Raw genomic sequence first — 7,253 nt, 5'->3', positions numbered from 1 at the left:
AGCAATCTGAGTTTCAGAATGAGATAGATGATAGAAAGGCTCAGCTTGAGAGGAGCAGGATTCAAAGAGAGGCAGATTTGAACCACTTTGAAGGAGACACTGAAGTGTCTGAATTTTGTTCTGATGATTCAGTTCATTCAGATGGTAGTGCTGAAGCTGTTCAACAAATGGAAATAGAGTGTGCCTCTGAAGAGGAAACACCATTGCAAAGTACTGCTATTGTGAAACATGTGAAGAACCCTGGGCCAACTAGCAGATGTCACAATGAGGTAGAGAAAAAATGTTTTGAAGATTGGTTTCCTGAAGCAGATGAGTTTTGTTTTGCTGGTGATCCAGGCATAAGTGATGAGGAAGAAGAAGATGAAGTTGAACTACCATACATCATGAAGAAGGCAAAGACAAAGAGTAGTAAGAAAAAGATGAAGGAAAGAGTATATTTTGACCCTTCAATTCCCAATTCACATTTACTCTTGTGCAAGAGCTTGTGTTTTGATTCTGTTTACCAGTTCAGAGAAGCATTAAGAGATTTTCATATAAGGACTTTGAGGTCTTTTCACTACCACAGGAACACTCCAACAAGAATTATTGTTTGGTGTTCACAGAGAGAGCATGGATGTGAATTTCACATCTGTGCCTCCAGGATAGCTCATGAAAGAACATTTTGCATTAAGAAGTGTAACATGGAGCACACTTGTCCAGCATCAGCAGAGAACACAAAAGTTACTACTAAGTGGCTTTCCAAAGAAGTTGAGCCATCTCTTAGAGCAGATCCTAGAGCACCTGTGGATTCACTTATTAAAAACAGCAAAGTCAAGTTTTCAGTTGATGTATCAAAGAGTGTGGCCTATAGGGCAAGGAGGAAGGCTATGAAGGTTGTACAAGGTGACCAGAAGGAGCAGTACTATAGACTGAGGGACCACCTACAAGCAGTTCTTGACACAAACCCTGATAGCAGGTGTGTAGTTACAATATTTGAGGACCTAGAAAACCCTGCCCCAACTCCTAGATTTAAGTACATGTTCTACTGCTTGCATGCATCAAAGCAAGGATTTCTTAATGGTTGCAGGCCCTTTATAGGTAAATATATAACTGCATTTTGTTCAAAATATCTTGTTGTAATTTTTTGGTAGCTAATTTGGGTATGGATGCAGGGCTTGATGGTTGCTTCATCAAGCTAACCACTGGACAGCAAATTCTTGCAGCCACAGGAAGAGATGGCAACAACAACATCTACCCCATAGCCTTTGGTGTGGTTGATAAGAAAGATTCAGAAAGTTGGACATGGTTTTTAACCCAGCTAAGATGTTGCATTGGAAGTGGAAGCAAATTTGGAACCTACACCATTATTTCTGACAGGCAAAAGGTATGCAACCTATCTTAGCCAGTAGTTCACATAAATATAGTTATTACTGGCTTTATTTGTTTTTGTTCATGACCATGGTTATTAATTTACAATCAGGGTCTTCTTAAGGCTATAAATGAGGTGTTCCTTGATTCCCCTCAGAGATTCTGCCTCAGGCACATCTATGCAAATTTTCAGTCAGCTGGTTTCAGAGGAGCAGAACTAAAAAAGCTAGTAGATAAGGCTAGCTACTCATTCACCAAACATGGCCATGAATTAGCAATGGCAGAGCTTAAAGCAGAGTGTGAGGATGCCTGGAAGTGGCTTTCAAAAATTCCAAAGGAGACTTGGTGTAGGTCTTCAATGGATTACAATTGCAAAACTGATCTTGTTGTGAACAACCTGAGTGACGTTTTCAACAAAATGATCCTTGATGTTAGGGCCAAACCAATTAGAACTATGTTTGAAGGAATAAGGACTAAGCAAATGATCAAAAGGCAGAAGACCAGGGAAAAAATAAAGAACAGCAGGTGGATGATCACACCCAACTATTCAGAGAAACTAGAGAAGAATAAGAAGTATGCCAAATTTTGTGAGGCACATAAGGCTGGTCCTGACATTTGGCAAGTGTCTAGTAAGGAAAATCAGTACTGTGTCAACCTAGCTACTAACTCATGTGACTGCAGGAGGTGGGACATGACAGGTGTGACATGCAGTCATGCAATAGCAGCAATGAGCAAGATTCACATGCACCCAGAGGACAATGTGCATGAATTTTTCAAAAACCACTATATATTGAAGCATACAAAGACATAGTGTACCCTGTCCCTGGTCCTGGATTCTGGCCTGACACCCATACTCAGGATATTGAGCCACCAGTGTTCAAAGAAAAAGCAGGGAAGAAACAAACAGCTAGGAGAAAGGGCCAGTTTGAGGTGCCTGCACCAAAAGACACAAGCAGGATGGGAACAATTACATGCAGCAATTGTGGTCTACAGGGCCATAGATTTACTTACTGTGGGACAGCTCTAAACCCAAGTCTTCAGATGAGAAAGAACTTACACTAGGTCATTTAAAAATGTTGCATTCTTTGTTTAGTTAATAGTTGTTTAATTATGTACTAACTATCTTAATTCTGTCATGCAGGAGAATAGAGAAATTTTTAGGGGTTCCTCTAGTGCTAGTCACCCACCTCCAGAACCACCACATCAACACCAAACTTCACAGAGGCCAGCCTCATCTACTCCACCTCCTAAAGCAGTGAGGAACAGAAAAACAGCAGCAGATAAGAGAGCTTCAGCATCAACTATTTCTGCAGGAGCAGCCAGGTCTTCACCAGCACCTCCAACAGGATCAGCATCAACAAGAGCTCCAAGAGGATCAGCATCAACAAGAACATTCAATGCACCAAGAGCATCCACTGCAGAATCAGGGATATTAGCAGGCAAGAGGAAGAGGAAACCCCCTAGCAAGTTTGCACTATATTTTAGTGCTAGTGGAAACCATTGAAACTCTGCTACTAGACTGCTTAAATTTGTGGCAATGTGTTCTACTACTTAGTTTGATTGTATGGTACTAAGTTTGTGCTCTGCTACTAGACTGCTTAAATTCAGACATGTGAACTTGTGTGCAATGTGCAATGTTGAATGTATGGGTTAAGTTTGTTTTATTTGTTTTACTTTGCCATTTGTGCAGTTTAGGTGCATGTTTTAATTTGTTTTTTTTTGTTTTACTTTGCCCTTTGTACAGTTCAGAAGTGACTGCCAAATTCATTTTAGAAAAAAAAATATGCACAAAAAATGTCTGGCCTGGGCTCGAACCCAGGACCAGTTGGTTGTAACCATGCGTTCAATACCAATGGACTAGTGCTAGTGATTTGTTTGCATAACATCGGCCAAACTTATTATATGTTGCCCACCACGTCGTGGAATAAACCCAGCCGTTTCGGATTCTATGAGTTTATTACGTGTCCACCCACCACGCTCTCTGCTCACTCGCCCACTCGCCGCTCGCACCGCCCACTCCGCTTCCCCCTCTCTCCTGTCGAAATCGCCGCCGACAACCACCGCCACCGCCGTCGCCATGGACTGGCAGCTGGCCATCGAAGCTCTCGCCGGCAACAACCAGGAGATGCGCGCGCAGTACAGGGAGATCGCGTGCTGGTTCCCCAGTCTAGCGATGATGAGGAACCACGCCCGCGGCCTCGTGAAGGTGATGACAGCTGCTGAAAAGCAGCGCGCCTTCCCTGCCGGCCGCACCATCCCGCCGCCGTCCCTTCTGCTGTGGGCGATGCGCGAGGTGGAGCGCTCCCCCGACCCCAGGCAACGCGCCCGATGGTGGATGTACCACTCATCCATCACGCCGCCGGCCGCCGCGGACCACGTCACCGACGCCGTCCTCGCGCTCCCAGCCCCAATCAACAACGCCTACTGGGACAGGCGCAATCCATGGGTCCTTGGCCCCTCTGACGACTCTGACAGCGAGTCTTCAGACGACGAGTCCTCTGACGACGAGTCTAGTGAAGATGATGAGGACGAGTCGTCTGACGAATCTGACGAGGTGGATGAGGTCGTCGTCCTCTCCGACGACGAGCCTGAAGTGCAGCTGCTGGCTCCCGTCCTCGACGCCGTGGAGGGGGACAGGAACCTCCCAATCCACGTGGATGCGCTGCCGGAGGTCGATCTCCCAGACGGCGTCGTGGTGAAGCAAGAACAAGATGGCGGCGAGGAAGATGTGGTGGAGCCGGCGCCGGGCAAGAAGAAGAGGGCGGCCGTGACTGCAGTGCACCGCTCCCATCGCCTAAAGATGCTGAAGAAGGAGGAGTGAAGTGCTTCCTTCAGTTAGTTCAGTGCAAAAAAATTCAGTTTCATCAGTCCTGGACTTTCATAAGTTCAGTAAGTTCCTAGGCTCAGTTTCGTCAGCACTATCTACTTGCTATCTATGTCAGGCACTATCTACTACTAGTTGCTATCTATGTCAGACTATGAATGGTAGTACTATCTATCTATGTCAGATTATCTATATATGTTAGTTGCTACTTGCTACATATGTTAAGTTATTTGTCACACTATCTAAGCTACTTGCACTCTGCTATATATGTTACTTGCTGCTTTCTACTTCCAACTATGTCACTACTGTCAGTTATCCACACATGATATATGCAGAGTAAAACAGACTCATCATAGATAAAACATTCTTACTTAATTAACTTAGCATGAGTACTCACTTAGCATAGTAGGTCTTAACATAAAAGTCATTACATCATAGATAAAACCAACTAGTTCTTAAACCATAAGAGTACCTCCCTCCCTCATACCATTCTGAAAGCACATAAAACTTTCCCAAAATATACACCTAACATGCATGACATTCCAAGGCCAGCTATATATATAGGCCTACTAATTACTTAACCCACACACCAAGCACTTCACTCATTCATAATTGCCTTGATCCTCTCCAGCTTATCTTTGCTGGCATGCCCAGCATTGACCAGATCAGCAATCAGATACTCCAGCTTCTTCTTCTCTTTCTTAAGTAGGTCCCTGTCCCCCTCCACTTCCTTCATGGCCTTCCTCATGTTCTGAATGATATCTGCTTGGGTTTGAAGAATGCACCTTTGCTCCTTGGCCAAGGTCCATCCACCCACTCCACAACCCCACAGTTCACACCTACATCCTACAGAAGCAATTATTTATAATTAAGTACAAATCACTTAGTAACAAACTTAGTACAGATAACCAAAGTTGACACCTACATCAATATGCTCTCTGAATTAGCATCAGACATAAATTCAGTTAACAGCTATATTTAGCATCAGACATAAACTTCGAATCAAACCTAAAGCAACTTGGAATCTCCAACTTGGATGAACTAACCCTAACCCTAACTCTGTTCCACCATTATGCACTTACAAAGAGCTGAGGATCCATTGAAACCATGTTGATGTCCTCGTCCGAGCTCTCCTCGTCATTCCAGGATGGCATCCTCAACTTCTACCGGCAGCAATGGCCGCGGCGGCGACGGCGACAGGCTGACCTAGCTCAGAGCACCAGGGAGAGGGGAGAGGATGAGGACGAGTGAGAGCGAGCGAGGAGGAAGAGAATGAGCGAGTGGCTGAGCTCGCTCGCTCTCACTTATTGACCCGACCGACAGCGGCCGTTCCGACAGGGGACGGGCCGTTAACGGCCGTCCGCGCGCGCCGGGCGTCAGTTAGCCCGCGTGGCAACTGTTGGCGGGCCCAACCGGTCAGAATAGGGGTTAGCGCGGGCAAAGCGAACGATTACGCGAGTTGGTAGTTTTTTGCCACGGCTTAGGAAAAATTTGGTAGTTTTTCGCACAAAAACGTAGAGTGGTAGTTTTCTGTCACGTTTCCGGCAAATGTGGTAGTTTTTGATTAAATACTCTCATATCCGTATACATCTCATCAGCACTTAAGAAAATAATAGCCAAGCTCCAAAACGGCAATCGATGTACACTTTTCCTCGAGCCATGTTTTCACACCTAGATTAAGCATATAAAAACTTCTCAGACACTCGACCAGATGTCATTTTGTCTTTTCTTGATGCCTTTTGTATGTACGATCAACTAGGACATGATCCATAGCTAGCTACCTGATCTATTGCTGTACGTACACTCTGCATATGTCTTATAGATTTATATAATTTTCGAGATTTTCATATGATGTGACGTGATTTTTAAAAGTGTTTTTAGATTATGTTTTTTAAACTAAAATGTGGCCTGAGAAATCGGAGGAAGGAGATGGAGAGCCTGAGAGCATATCGTCGATGGGCCCTGATTCATGGGCTGCTAGGTGAATGCCCGGTCAAAAGGCTTCAGTTACCAGTGCATACGCAGGCCCATGCGGAGGTCTCTCAGGGGACCTCCTAATCGGCGCTGCAAGCGCCAGCTAGCGCTCACACGCGGTGTGTAACGGCCGGCCTAATCAACCTGTGGAAAAACAAATGCGAAGGAAAACGTTCACGCTATATCGAGAAAAGAGGGGACCTCGCCTAAGTAGATGGGTTCGACCGTTCCAAACTTCCAATAGACCAGGCTCAGTTTGTTGTTTATTGTTAGGACATAATCCTATTGGACCCCGCTTTTAGTACAAACATTAACATATAGACAACTTTCTTCACGTTGATTAATATGGAAAATAAAAATTCGCAAAAAAGAAAAAGTTTACAAATTCAAAAATGCTCACGGTTTTGAAACAAGTTCATGAATTTTTAAAAAAGTTCATAAAATTTTAAAAAGGTTCATCAAATCCAAAAAAGTTTATTGATTTCGAAAAAAGTTCATTGATTTTTATAAAAGTTCATAAAATCTGAAAAAATCTTCACCGAATCTGAAAAATAGTTCATTGATTTTGAAAAAAGTTCATCATTTGTTTTTGAAAAATGCTCAGCGAATTGGAAATGTTTACCTAATTTTAAAGAAAGTTCACAAATCTGAATAAAAGTTCATTGTGTTGAAAAAAAGTTCATCAAATTTCAAAAAAAAGTTCATTGATTTAAAGAAAAGTTCACACATTCATCGATTTAAAGAAAATTTCCAAAAAATAATCAAATTTTTAAAATAGTTCATCAAATTTTAAGTAAACATTATTGATTTGGAAAAGGTCATCGCATTTAGGAAAAGTAAAAAAAAGGAAAATCGATAAGGGAAGAAACCAGGAAGAAGAAAAAAAAGAAAAACAGAAAATGAAAGTGGGAAAAAGGGAAACGAAAAAAAAGAGAGAAGAAAGGAATAGAAGAGAGGAAAGGTGGAGGCTTAGCAGATCCCGCTCCGTGGCGGGGTTGTTACACGTACGAACCTCGACTCTTTAGGGCGCAGTGTCGAATCCCAGCGAAAGCGGGTTTTTTTTTCGGAATCCAGTTTGCGTATTGCATGCAAAAGGGCGCCTGCAGCG

Source organism: Triticum dicoccoides, chromosome 7B (assembly GCF_002162155.2).
Source record: "Triticum dicoccoides isolate Atlit2015 ecotype Zavitan chromosome 7B, WEW_v2.0, whole genome shotgun sequence".
In the NCBI taxonomy this organism is placed as follows: Eukaryota; Viridiplantae; Streptophyta; class Magnoliopsida; order Poales; family Poaceae; genus Triticum; species Triticum dicoccoides.
The sequence above is the reverse complement of the archived record's forward strand: the minus strand, read 5'-3'. Positions refer to the sequence as shown.